At 44.7% G+C, this 12,604-nt stretch overlaps 16 non-coding genes across 16 annotated transcripts; all 16 read left to right on the top strand.

The window, feature by feature from the left end:
* Positions 1 to 751: 751 nt before the first annotated feature.
* trnaq-cug (transfer RNA glutamine (anticodon CUG)) lies at positions 752 to 823 on the top strand. Its single transcript has one exon. It is a non-coding gene; the product is annotated as a tRNA-Gln (tRNA).
* Positions 824 to 1,055: 232 nt separating this feature from the next.
* On the top strand, positions 1,056 to 1,138 carry trnal-cag (transfer RNA leucine (anticodon CAG)). The gene has a single exon. It is a non-coding gene; the product is annotated as a tRNA-Leu (tRNA).
* A 170-nt stretch (positions 1,139 to 1,308) lies between these two features.
* On the top strand, positions 1,309 to 1,380 carry trnaq-cug (transfer RNA glutamine (anticodon CUG)). Its single transcript has one exon. It is a non-coding gene; the product is annotated as a tRNA-Gln (tRNA).
* A 232-nt stretch (positions 1,381 to 1,612) lies between these two features.
* On the top strand, positions 1,613 to 1,695 carry trnal-cag (transfer RNA leucine (anticodon CAG)). The gene has a single exon. It is a non-coding gene; the product is annotated as a tRNA-Leu (tRNA).
* Positions 1,696 to 1,865: 170 nt separating this feature from the next.
* trnaq-cug (transfer RNA glutamine (anticodon CUG)) lies at positions 1,866 to 1,937 on the top strand. The gene has a single exon. It is a non-coding gene; the product is annotated as a tRNA-Gln (tRNA).
* A 243-nt stretch (positions 1,938 to 2,180) lies between these two features.
* trnal-cag (transfer RNA leucine (anticodon CAG)) lies at positions 2,181 to 2,263 on the top strand. The gene has a single exon. It is a non-coding gene; the product is annotated as a tRNA-Leu (tRNA).
* Positions 2,264 to 2,429: 166 nt separating this feature from the next.
* On the top strand, positions 2,430 to 2,501 carry trnaq-cug (transfer RNA glutamine (anticodon CUG)). The gene has a single exon. It is a non-coding gene; the product is annotated as a tRNA-Gln (tRNA).
* A 232-nt stretch (positions 2,502 to 2,733) lies between these two features.
* trnal-cag (transfer RNA leucine (anticodon CAG)) lies at positions 2,734 to 2,816 on the top strand. The gene has a single exon. It is a non-coding gene; the product is annotated as a tRNA-Leu (tRNA).
* A 170-nt stretch (positions 2,817 to 2,986) lies between these two features.
* trnaq-cug (transfer RNA glutamine (anticodon CUG)) lies at positions 2,987 to 3,058 on the top strand. Its single transcript has one exon. It is a non-coding gene; the product is annotated as a tRNA-Gln (tRNA).
* A 232-nt stretch (positions 3,059 to 3,290) lies between these two features.
* On the top strand, positions 3,291 to 3,373 carry trnal-cag (transfer RNA leucine (anticodon CAG)). Its single transcript has one exon. It is a non-coding gene; the product is annotated as a tRNA-Leu (tRNA).
* Positions 3,374 to 3,543: 170 nt separating this feature from the next.
* Positions 3,544 to 3,615, top strand: trnaq-cug (transfer RNA glutamine (anticodon CUG)). The gene has a single exon. It is a non-coding gene; the product is annotated as a tRNA-Gln (tRNA).
* Positions 3,616 to 11,408: 7,793 nt separating this feature from the next.
* trnaq-cug (transfer RNA glutamine (anticodon CUG)) lies at positions 11,409 to 11,480 on the top strand. The gene has a single exon. It is a non-coding gene; the product is annotated as a tRNA-Gln (tRNA).
* Positions 11,481 to 11,712: 232 nt separating this feature from the next.
* On the top strand, positions 11,713 to 11,795 carry trnal-cag (transfer RNA leucine (anticodon CAG)). The gene has a single exon. It is a non-coding gene; the product is annotated as a tRNA-Leu (tRNA).
* A 170-nt stretch (positions 11,796 to 11,965) lies between these two features.
* On the top strand, positions 11,966 to 12,037 carry trnaq-cug (transfer RNA glutamine (anticodon CUG)). The gene has a single exon. It is a non-coding gene; the product is annotated as a tRNA-Gln (tRNA).
* A 243-nt stretch (positions 12,038 to 12,280) lies between these two features.
* trnal-cag (transfer RNA leucine (anticodon CAG)) lies at positions 12,281 to 12,363 on the top strand. Its single transcript has one exon. It is a non-coding gene; the product is annotated as a tRNA-Leu (tRNA).
* A 166-nt stretch (positions 12,364 to 12,529) lies between these two features.
* On the top strand, positions 12,530 to 12,601 carry trnaq-cug (transfer RNA glutamine (anticodon CUG)). The gene has a single exon. It is a non-coding gene; the product is annotated as a tRNA-Gln (tRNA).
* The last annotated feature ends 3 nt before the right edge of the window (positions 12,602 to 12,604 follow it).

The following is a 12,604-nucleotide window of genomic DNA, read 5'->3' as shown; positions in this document are numbered from 1 at the left end:
AGAGCCAACTTAAATAAATAACATTAACAAATGTCCGTCCATGACAACCGACGAAATCGCCGTCAGATAACAGAGTTTATTTTAATGCATTTAGCTAAATACATGGATATGACAACTTAACAAGACAGGTGGAAGAACTGCTTTACTTAAGGGCAAATCATGCAACTCTATTCAATGTGTAAATTCTTACCATTTTGAAGTGTAACTTGGTAGTTTCGAATGAAAGACTTAGCTTAGCGTCGGACCGTTCTCAAGCTAGCGTAGCGTAAACTCCGGCGGCGCGGGTCAGCTCGTCCTCTGGGACCGCCCCCAGCTTGCCCCCTCCCGGAGGCATCCCCGCCCACATCAGCTGTCTCAAACATTTCAACATTTAAGCCTTGTGATTGGTCAAATGTTTGAAATGTTCGAGCGAAGGGAACAATTCGCCCCAGCAATTGGCCGCTGAATGTTGAGGACGCGAACCTGATTGGCTGTCAGGTCAGATCTTCCTCAACATTTCAAACATTTCCCCGGACGATCCGACGGCTGCTGGCGTTCAGGTCGCAGTCTCCATTGGAGGCGTGGGTTCAAATCCCACTTCTGACAGATTACTCATTTATTTGGTCATCATGAAGAAAATATGGTCACTGGAGAGATTAACTGCATCGGCTGTTTTCCTTTGCAGACACATTTTGAATTCAAAGCATCTCTCAAAGCCTCTAACTGGTTGATGTGACGGGCTGGCGGGCCTAAGATTACCGCAACTGAACAGGGTTCCATGGTGTAATGGCTAGCACTCTGGACTCTGAATCCAGTGATCCGAGTTCAAATCTCGGTGGGACCTGCAATTAAAGATGTACCACATTTATAGCACTCTTACCTTTCTACATAGTCAAGGTCAGCACCTGAACAACACTGATTGACTCCTCGTAGCCTTGCTAAAAATTGTTGATACCTCTGTATCTCAATAGGCAAGATATTTGCACACAAGGCATTTTGACCGCTTCAACTTTTTAAAACTCTTGTCTTTGCTAGCTTTTGATTGAATTTATTGGGCTTGTTTTTATGTTTTATTAGTCAGGATGGCCGAGCGGTCTAAGGCGCTGCGTTCAGGTCGCAGTCTCCATTGGAGGCGTGGGTTCAAATCCCACTTCTGACAGCTTACCTATGCAGTTATTTGGTCATCATGAAGAAAATATGGTCACTGGAGAGATTAACTGCATCGGCTGTTTTCCTTTGCAAACACATTTTGAATTCAAAGCATCTCTCAAAGCCTCTAACTGGTTGATGTGACGGGCTGGCGGGCCTAAGATTACCGCAACTGAACAGGGTTCCATGGTGTAATGGCTAGCACTCTGGACTCTGAATCCAGTGATCCGAGTTCAAATCTCGGTGGGACCTGCAATTAAAGATGTACCACATTTATAGCACTCTTACCTTTCTACATAGTCAAGGTCAGCACCTGAACAACACTGATTGACTCCTCGTAGCCTTGCTAAAAATTGTTGATACCTCTGTATCTCAATAGGCAAGATATTTGCACACAAGGCATTTTGACCGCTTCAACTTTTTAAAACTCTTGTCTTTGCTAGCTTTTGATTGAATTTATTGGGCTTGTTTTTATGTTTTATTAGTCAGGATGGCCGAGCGGTCTAAGGCGCTGCGTTCAGGTCGCAGTCTCCATTGGAGGCGTGGGTTCAAATCCCACTTCTGACAGCTTACCTATGCAGTTATTTGGTCATCATGAAGAAAATATGGTCACTGGAGAGATTAACTGCATCGGCTGTTTTCCTTTGCAAACACATTTTGAATTCAAAGCATCTCTCAAATCCTCTAACTGGTTGATGTGACGGGCTGGCGGGCCTAAGATTACCACAACTGAAGTGGGTTCCATGGTGTAATGGCTAGCACTCTGGACTCTGAATCCAGTGATCCGAGTTCAAATCTCGGTGGGACCTGCAATTAAAGATGTACCATATTTATAGCACTCTTACCTTTCTACATAGTCAAGGTCAGCACCTGAACAACACTGATTGACTCCTCGTAGCCTTGCTAAAAATTGTTGATACCTCTGTATCTCTTTCAGCATCTCATAGGCAAGATATTTGCACACAAGGCATTTTGACCGCTTCAACTTTTTAAAACTCTTGTCTTTGCTAGCTTTTGATTGAATTTACTGGGCTTGTTTTTATGTTTTAGTAGTCAGGATGGCCGAGCGGTCTAAGGCGCTGCGTTCAGGTCGCAGTCTCCATTGGAGGCGTGGGTTCAAATCCCACTTCTGACAGATTACTCATTTATTTGGTCATCATGAAGAAAATATGGTCACTGGAGAGATTAACTGCATCGGCTGTTTTCCTTTGCAGACACATTTTGAATTCAAAGCATCTCTCAAAGCCTCTAACTGGTTGATGTGACGGGCTGGCGGGCCTAAGATTACCGCAACTGAACAGGGTTCCATGGTGTAATGGCTAGCACTCTGGACTCTGAATCCAGTGATCCGAGTTCAAATCTCGGTGGGACCTGCAATTAAAGATGTACCACATTTATAGCACTCTTACCTTTCTACATAGTCAAGGTCAGCACCTGAACAACACTGATTGACTCCTCGTAGCCTTGCTAAAAATTGTTGATACCTCTGTATCTCAATAGGCAAGATATTTGCACACAAGGCATTTTGACCGCTTCAACTTTTTAAAACTCTTGTCTTTGCTAGCTTTTGATTGAATTTATTGGGCTTGTTTTTATGTTTTATTAGTCAGGATGGCCGAGCGGTCTAAGGCGCTGCGTTCAGGTCCCAGTCTCCATTGGAGGCGTGGGTTCAAATCCCACTTCTGACAGCTTACCTATGCAGTTATTTGGTCATCATGAAGAAAATATGGTCACTGGAGAGATTAACTGCATCGGCTGTTTTCCTTTGCAAACACATTTTGAATTCAAAGCATCTCTCAAATCCTCTAACTGGTTGATGTGACGGGCTGGCGGGCCTAAGATTACCACAACTGAACTGGGTTCCATGGTGTAATGGCTAGCACTCTGGACTCTGAATCCAGTGATCCGAGTTCAAATCTCGGTGGGACCTGCAATTAAAGATGTACCACATTTATAGCACTCTTACCTTTCTACATAGTCAAGGTCAGCACCTGAACAACACTGATTGACTCCTCGTAGCCTTGCTAAAAAGTTTTGATACCTCTGTATCTCAATAGGCAAGATATTTGCACACAAGGCATTTTGACCGCTTCAACTTTTTAAAACTCTTGTCTTTGCTAGCTTTTGATTGAATTTATTGGGCTTGTTTTTATGTTTTATTAGTCAGGATGGCCGAGCGGTCTAAGGCGCTGCGTTCAGGTCGCAGTCTCCATTGGAGGCGTGGGTTCAAATCCCACTTCTGACAGCTTACCTATGCAGTTATTTGGTCATCATGAAGAAAATATGGTCACTGGAGAGATTAACTGCATCGGCTGTTTTCCTTTGCAAACACATTTTGAATTCAAAGCATCTCTCAAATCCTCTAACTGGTTGATGTGACGGGCTGGCGGGCCTAAGATTACCGCAACTGAACAGGGTTCCATGGTGTAATGGCTAGCACTCTGGACTCTGAATCCAGTGATCCGAGTTCAAATCTCGGTGGGACCTGCAATTAAAGATGTACCACATTTATAGCACTCTTACCTTTCTACATAGTCAAGGTCAGCACCTGAACAACACTGATTGACTCCTCGTAGCCTTGCTAAAAATTGTTGATACCTCTGTATCTCAATAGGCAAGATATTTGCACACAAGGCATTTTGACCGCTTCAACTTTTTAAAACTCTTGTCTTTGCTAGCTTTTGATTGAATTTATTGGGCTTGTTTTTATGTTTTATTAGTCAGGATGGCCGAGCGGTCTAAGGCGCTGCGTTCAAGCTGGGGAACAATAGTCCGTCAAAGAAGGGGAAGAAAGGGGAAGGAAGGGGAAGAAAGGGGGAAGGAAGGGGAAGAAGAGAAAAGAGGAGAAAAGGGAGGAAAAAGGGAAAGAAGGAAAAGGAAAGGAGCGATGTGAAGTTTTATATCAATTTCTATTAGATAAATGTATTTCTAGCTGACTAGACACAAATATAACACTTTTGATGTTTTTGGTCATTGCACGAGTGGGACTCGAACCCTAGACTCCGGGATTGCGAAGGTGCGTGTTCATTCCTCATATGATTACGAATTTCCTCCTATTTTTCTACACATTATATTGTATTGAGACTAGTTCATTGTGTAATAACACCTACCTGCACTACCTCCCACTCCACAGGACTCATCAAACGACAGGAGTGGAGGATCTTTCCATTCCGGTCCCTCATCAGGACATTTCTTCTACTGTACATCAGAGACCACCTCCCATATTAACTTCACAAACCATGTTTCTCTTATTGAATGTGCTTCATCATTATAAGAATCACCATAATTATTCTTATGGAGGTTGTTGTTGTTGTTGATGTGCTGCTAACTGTCATTAAAAACACCCACTCATATATTGCTGTAAACCAGTTTTATGTGTTCATAGAAATAAGAATTATAGAAACATTGAATTTAAACAGACAGATAAAAAACAGGGCATATGGAATTGACTATCGCAGTAGTACCCAGAATTAAATACAAACATTTAAAAAAACTATTTACAATAAAACTATTATTTACAAATATGAACTATTTACATCTTTTTCCTCATTTCCTCCAACCACTGGTCTTTTGTTAAGGCTTCAAACTGAGGGCAATACACCTTTCCATGGTACTGGCTGTGTCCAGTGACAGAAGTGCGGAACTGGCCACACTTTTTGCAAGTGTTGCTGGCCACTGTTCGCCTATATGGCCTTTTAGGGGCGGGGTCAGCTTCCACTGTGCTGGTAGGCGCACTGGTTTGAGGATAGCTGCCTACTGGCACAGGAAAGACAACCTGAACCAGTCCGGATGGTGTTAAGATGTGAGGTGTAATGATGGGTCCTGGTGCTGGAGCTGGTGGGGTTGCATATAACTGTCTCTTCACTGGTCCCTTTGGCCTTATGTTGACAGGGAGCTGACCAGATCCCGTCTGCCTCTGTTTGGCCTGACCTGCTGTACTCTGCGGCAGCCGGTATTGATGTTCATTCCGGGCAGGCGTGGGTGCAGCAGGGAGCAATCTTGCCTCCTGAAGAGGCTCATCGGATTCTGCCAGGGCTGGAGGCAATGCAGTGCCTTGGAGCAGCACAGAGAGCTCCTGTTTCTTCTGCCGGTGATTATGCCACTGGATGAGCGTGCTCTGATTCACCTCCACCAGCTGAATTTCAGAACCCTGCATCACCCGGCAGTTGCCGACAACAAGCTGCCTTATCTTGCGGTAATCCCTCAAAATTAAGGACCACCGAGAAGTAGCCCTCTTACCCTTTTTTGCCGGGCTTTGGTGTATATTGCAGAGTCTGATGAACATGGTTTCCACCAACCGGCAGCAGTCAGGCCACTGGGCAGGTGTGCTACTCGCACCCAACATGCAGCGGGTGGTACTCTCCACACCAGGGGTTTTTGAGGGCGTCTTTGGAGTTCTGAAGCGTCCACTCAAAAGTCTCTCCTGATGTCGTGCGGCATAAACCACCCGCTGCTTGTCACCTTGATTCAGATTGTCCCACAGTGACACTATCCTACTCGCCTGTTGGTTGCTAAGACAAAGAGACGTCTGATCCCGAAGCGCCACCAAATACTCAGCAAGTCTGTCCACATGCTGGTATCCGGGGAGATTTTGGTCATCAACAGCCTGTAAAAAAGATTCAACAGTTTATAGGGTGTAAAACTTTCACTCACAAAACTTTTTTTGTTTAATGATAAAATATGTTAACATGTGTAATCAAAAATAGTGAAGAAGCATGCACATATCTACATGCATATTCTAAAACGAACACAGCTAGACTTACCATGTCTTCATCTTCAGCATGAATATCATCTTCAGAGGAGGAACTAGAGGCCAGGGTTGATGTGTCAGGTGCCAGGGTGGATGTACCAGGGACCTCAGAGGATGAGCCAGGTGCCAGGGTGGAAATACTAGGAGCCAGGGTGGATGTACCAGGAACCAGGGAGAGAAGAGGAGAAGAAATGGCAGAGGGATCAGGAGTCTGAGATGCTGAAGCCTGAGGAACCCCAAGGTTCAACACAGTGGGATCTTCCATGATGTCAGCAAAACCCTCATCAAGCTCCATGTCGTCCTCCACGTCATGCTGTTCTATCAGGGTTGCAGCTTCCTCTGAATCAGGGTGCATATCCTGCAGTGCCTGACCAGTCTGCCGGAACAGATATTGCATCCCTATGAGCTCTCCTGAAACAACAGAATTAAATTAGATTGTTTACAAAAGTTGATACAGTTAATAAAGGGTTTAAAAATTGAGGTAAATTACCAATGCAATCACAAATGCTTACCAGTGTACCGTGAGGGTGGACAGAACTGTGGTACCACCTTCCTGCCAAACAGCTTCTGATAATTGTTGTTGAGGGCCTGAACCAGGTCACTGGAGTAGCTGCGCAAAGGAGATTGTCCAGTGGACAGAGCAGCAACCCCCCGGTCGTGGTTCCATCTGTGAAGCCCTTCCAGGAGATATATCTGAAAGTTCAGACTGTTGGCACTCGTCCCTAAAAGTACACATTAAATACATATTAAATATCAAACGATGAAATATTCTTGGACTATTCAGCATATAAACTTAAATGTCTGACAGACACAAACCTGGTATGAAGCGGTTGAGGTGTAGATGAAATGACTCGAGAGATGTAGAGCCCCTGGCACATCTGTAAACAGGTAACCGCACACCTCCCTTTGTGAGCTCCCCTGTCTTGGTGTATAGAGCAACACCTGGTGGGTCCTGGATGCATTTGACGTGCTTTCTCTGGACACGCCAGATGTGCTCCATCCTCTCTCGGTCAAACAGGGGAACACCACTGGAGTCATTACCTCTGCTGCCCATCAGCAACCCAAGCAGCTCCTCCAGCAGGCGAATGGTGGTCTCCTCACCACGGGTCCTCCTACGACAGTGGAGAGACATCTCCTCCCTGGAGAGTTGTTTGTCTATGTCGCCATCAGTGAGGGAGGGCAGACCCTGGGACTGAAGCTGCTGCCTTTTTGCTTCTCGCAACAAAGCTAAATCAGCTGCATCCCACTCAAATATGCTCGCTGAAAGGCGAGACATAAATCCTGGGTACAGCTGATGAGCATCTGTTGTGCATCCCAGAGCAAGTCTGCGCATAAAGTGCCAGATATCAAGCCTTACAATAATGTCCGGCCACCCGCTGAATCTGGCCTTCAGCTTGGTCTCTCCTCCCTCGGTGCAGCAGCCACAGTCCACATATAAGGCAACAGGGGGATCCACACCAGCCAGCTGGTACCTCTTCATCAATCCCGCTGCCATCAAGTCCAGGCCAGCTCCCTCCTGAGCGGTCATGACACTGATGAGAACCTGACCGTACTCATTACCCACAGAGGTTAGCCAGTGGGCTGTCCCTTTGGCTGTTCCAGCGAGCTTCTTGGTGATCTGAAGCACAAAAAATGTAGAGGACCTCTGTGAACATGATTCAGAAATACAGGCAGTCGTTAATAATATATCTATAAGGCTATACAACCACCTCTGCTCCTAGTAAAACTACATGCAACCTCACTATGGACTGTCACTTTAACACTTCTCAACGGTGCAAAATTCACTGTACTATGTTTCTATATCCTTCTTTATATCCCTCACCCTAGTACTACATGCTACTTATTTTTATGTCTTTCTGCTGCTGTAACATTCTAAATTTCCCCATTGAGGGACTAATCAATTACTTATTAATCTTAATATAATCAGCAGATTTGAAAGACAAAGATTCTTTTACCTTTCTGGTGGAATCCATCTTGAGGACTGTGCCATATGTTGAGGTAATCCTGGCCATGATGTCATCCACCCTCGTCAAAATGTCCTGGCAGTAAACGGACAGGAGCCACTTACAGCTCGGCACAACAGCAGGCTCTGGAGCCTCGGGAAACGACAGGGGCAGCAGTGCGGGTCGCTCGCTGAAGTCCACACACTCGTCGGTGTACATCAATGCGCGACTCATCCACTCCTCTGTGTGGTTCTCCTTCAGCTTCTTTAAAAGCTGCGTTGGGCTGTTACCAAGGCCTCTCTCCCGCAGTTTTCGGATCACCCGGATGTCACATGCAAACCTTGATCATAGACAGATATATCAGTAATTGTATTTTATATACTGCATTTCTACTTGAAAAGGCAAGAGAGTAAATTAACGGTAATCACTTTTGTGTGAGGATGACCCGGAATTGTGTCTGCTGTGCCTTGGACAGTTGTTTGAGGACAGTCTGACTCCAGGACACGTGGCTGGATCTACATTTGGTGCAGGTTAGTGTCTCTGTCACCATGTTGTACATCCTGTCCTCGTCCAGGACTCGGCGTGCCCTCTTGTGCAGACCCGCTCCTGTTAGCTGGTGCCCTCCACAGGCAAGGTTTGGACAGACCACCTTCACCTTCCACAGCTTGTAAGGCATCCAGACCAGAAGTGGATGGGCAAAAAAGCGGTCTGGACCCGGAGCCTGATGGTAAAGGCCACTAGGCTGTGGTGGAAAGTGCCAGAGCTTCAGATTCTCTTTAAGCACTAATTTTCCTCTTGGCCCCATCTTGAACAGAGACTTCACAATCCATTTATGGTCCACAGGAGGCAAGCCTTCTGACCACAAACGGGGCAGCTGTGTTTCAGTCTCTGTCCTGGAGTCAGCGGTCTGTGCAATAACAAAAAAATGGATCAACATATTTTATTATGATGAAAGACGCTGCTTATGCTCCACAGTATGAAATTAAATGTTAAATAACTCACTGACACAGAGGCACACACTGCTGTGGTGCTGAGGACAGGCACCGAAGCCTGAGCATGTGTCTGAGGGTCTGGAGCCTGTAAATACACAGCAAGGAAGATACATTGACAACACAATCGAAACATAAGCTATTAGTTCAAACAGCCGCGCTACATGAAACAATAATATTGAGGCTTCAAATTTTATTTTAGACTTGAATGGCTTTTAATACTGTTAATAGTCTTGGGAAAACCTATACCTAAAATACTTACTAAGATAGCAATGCTGGCCGGAGAAGTTGTGGGGAGGTTGGTGGCTTGGGTCTGTAAAGCATTCAGTCTAAGTGAGTTGTCTTAAAAACACAATGTAAAGTGATGCAATTTGATCTCTTATTTACCTGTGTTACTCTCCTGCTAGCACTAAGATTCGGCTTTGCAGCCGTGACATGGGAGCCACCAAATCTAGGCTTTGTAAACTGAAAGGCAATAGAGCAAAAGGCTGTGTCACGAGAGGGTTATATTGTAAACAATCATTCAGTGAATCTTAATTAATCTCTGAATACCATTGACAAATTCAACAGGGGTCGCTGCTTTGGGACCGCACTGCCTGCTGTACTTTGTTTCTGCCCCACAGTGCCTGGGAGGACAGGAGCCACTGCTACTGCCTGTTGCACCACTGTGCCTGGAAGGGTGGGAGCCACTGCTGCTGCTTGTCGCTCCACTGTGCGTGGAAGGACAGGAGCCACTGCTACTGCCTGTTGCACCACTGTGCCTGGAAGGGTGGGAGCCACTGCTACTGCCTGTTGCCCTGTGGGACCCTGGGTAGTACTTGCTGTGGTTGGCTGTTGTGTCATGAGTACATACATTAGTGTTGTGTATATATAAATACATATATATATATATATATATATATTACTTATATTGAAAAGGATTACCTTCTGAGTGTGGAATCCACATGTACAATGTCTCACATGACCAAACAAAGACTGATGTGAATGTCCCATCCTTGGACATTTCTCAATCTAAAAATAATAGATGTACATTTTAATTAAGTGCATACAACTTAAGTTACTGCTTTTTATGTATAACATTCATTGTGATAGTATAAAACAATGCAAATTAGGGTAATTTATGTACATATACCATTTGATAAAGCTGGTACCACTTCTTCTGCCTGGGAGCTGGCCTGTTTCCCTCCCCTGCAGGCCAGGACCCAGTGTTGGCAAACTTCCTCAGCCGTGACATCCACTCTGAGTCTGCCATTCCCTTATGTGATTTCGAAGATGTTGCCTTTGGTGACAGAAATGCATGAACTTTTAAAGTAGATTTTAAATTGTAGGTACATGAAAAAGCCAGACCATCAGTCTTGTAATATTGTAATAATCCTATGAAAAACTCAGTTGTGGCATAAGGGTATTATGACAGATGAAAACTAAAGCATGTTATAGAAGGTAGCTAAAGACATGTTTATGAGAACATGACATATACATGTATATATATATCCTATTACAATAGCAAACAATGGCAGCAGATAAAAAGAGAAATAATGGTGAAAGTGTTTGTAAGAAAACTAAATACACGTATATGACGACATTAGGTGACAGGAGGAATTACTCTTATATGTATAGTTATGTCATACCCCTGTATTAAATGTGTAAGTGCTGAGAGTAAACTGTATTCATTCTGTAACTCCCCCAACCCCAGCTTAAGCACCCCACCCCCACCCCTCGGTCGACACAAGAAAAAGAAAGCCAGTTTATAACGTGGAAAACGAAAACAAAGTCAATGATCATGACAACATGACAACAGGGGAAATTATTTCTATGTTACTACGTTAACCCTAGAGCCAACTTAAATAAATAACATTAACAAATGTCCGTCCATGACAACCGACGAAATCGCCGTCAGATAACAGAGTTTATTTTAATGCATTTAGCTAAATACATGGATATGACAACTTAACAAGACAGGTGGAAGAACTGCTTTACTTAAGGGCAAATCATGCAACTCTATTCAATGTGTAAATTCTTACCATTTTGAAGTGTAACTTAGTAGTTTCGAATGAAAGACTTAGCTTTAGCGTCGGACCGTTCTCAAGCTAGCGTAGCGTAAACTCCGGCGGCGCGGGTCCTCCCAGGTCAGCTCGTCCTCTGGGACCGCCCCCCAGCTTGCCCCCTCCCGGAGGCATCCCCGCCCACATCAGCTGTCTCAAACATTTCAACATTTAAGCCTTGTGATTGGTCAAATGTTTGAAATGTTCGAGCGAAGGGAACAATTCGCCCCAGCGATTGGCCGCTGAATGTTGAGGACGCGAACCTGATTGGCTGTCAGGTCAGATCTTCCTCAACATTTCAAACATTTCCCCGGACGATCCGACGGCTGCTGGCGTTCAGGTCGCAGTCTCCATTGGAGGCTTGGGTTCAAATCCCACTTCTGACAGCTTACCTATGCAGTTATTTGGTCATCATGAAGAAAATATGGTCACTGGAGAGATTAACTGCATCGGCTGTTTTCCTTTGCAAACACATTTTGAATTCAAAGCATCTCTCAAAGCCTCTAACTGGTTGATGTGACGGGCTGGCGGGCCTAAGATTACCGCAACTGAACAGGGTTCCATGGTGTAATGGCTAGCACTCTGGACTCTGAATCCAGTGATCCGAGTTCAAATCTCGGTGGGACCTGCAATTAAAGATGTACCACATTTATAGCACTCTTACCTTTCTACATAGTCAAGGTCAGCACCTGAACAACACTGATTGACTCCTCGTAGCCTTGCTAAAAATTGTTGATACCTCTGTATCTCAATAGGCAAGATATTTGCACACAAGGCATTTTGACCGCTTCAACTTTTTAAAACTCTTGTCTTTGCTAGCTTTTGATTGAATTTATTGGGCTTGTTTTTATGTTTTATTAGTCAGGATGGCCGAGCGGTCTAAGGCGCTGCGTTCAGGTCGCAGTCTCCATTGGAGGCGTGGGTTCAAATCCCACTTCTGACAGCTTACCTATGCAGTTATTTGGTCATCATGAAGAAAATATGGTCACTGGAGAGATTAACTGCATCGGCTGTTTTCCTTTGCAAACACATTTTGAATTCAAAGCATCTCTCAAATCCTCTAACTGGTTGATGTGACGGGCTGGCGGGCCTAAGATTACCACAACTGAACTGGGTTCCATGGTGTAATGGCTAGCACTCTGGACTCTGAATCCAGTGATCCGAGTTCAAATCTCGGTGGGACCTGCAATTAAAGATGTACCACATTTATAGCACTCTTACCTTTCTACATAGTCAAGGTCAGCACCTGAACAACACTGATTGACTCCTCGTAGCCTTGCTAAAAATTGCTGATACCTCTGTATCTCTTTCAGCATCTCATAGGCAAGATATTTGCACACAAGGCATTTTGACCGCTTCAACTTTTTAAAACTCTTGTCTTTGCTAGCTTTTGATTGAATTTACTGGGCTTGTTTTTATGTTTTAGTAGTCAGGATGGCCGAGCGGTCTAAGGCGCTGCGTTCAGGTCGCAGTCTCCATTGGAGGCATGGGTTCAAATCCCACTTCTGACAGATTACTCATTTATTTGGTCATCATGAAGAAAATATGGTCACTGGAGAGATTAACTGCATCGGCTGTTTTCCTTTGCAGACACATTTTGAATTCAAAGCATCTCTCAAAGCCTCTAACTGGTTGATGTGACGGGCTGGCGGGCCTAAGATTACCGCAACTGAACAGGGTTCCATGGTGTAATGGCTAGCACTCTGGACTCTGAATCCAGTGATCCGAGTTCAAATCTCGGTGGGACCTGCA

The sequence above is a fragment of the Platichthys flesus genome, chromosome 4 (genome assembly GCF_949316205.1).
Source record: "Platichthys flesus chromosome 4, fPlaFle2.1, whole genome shotgun sequence".
Taxonomy (NCBI): Eukaryota; Metazoa; Chordata; class Actinopteri; order Pleuronectiformes; family Pleuronectidae; genus Platichthys; species Platichthys flesus.
The sequence above is the reverse complement of the archived record's forward strand: the minus strand, read 5'-3'. Positions and strand labels throughout refer to the sequence as shown.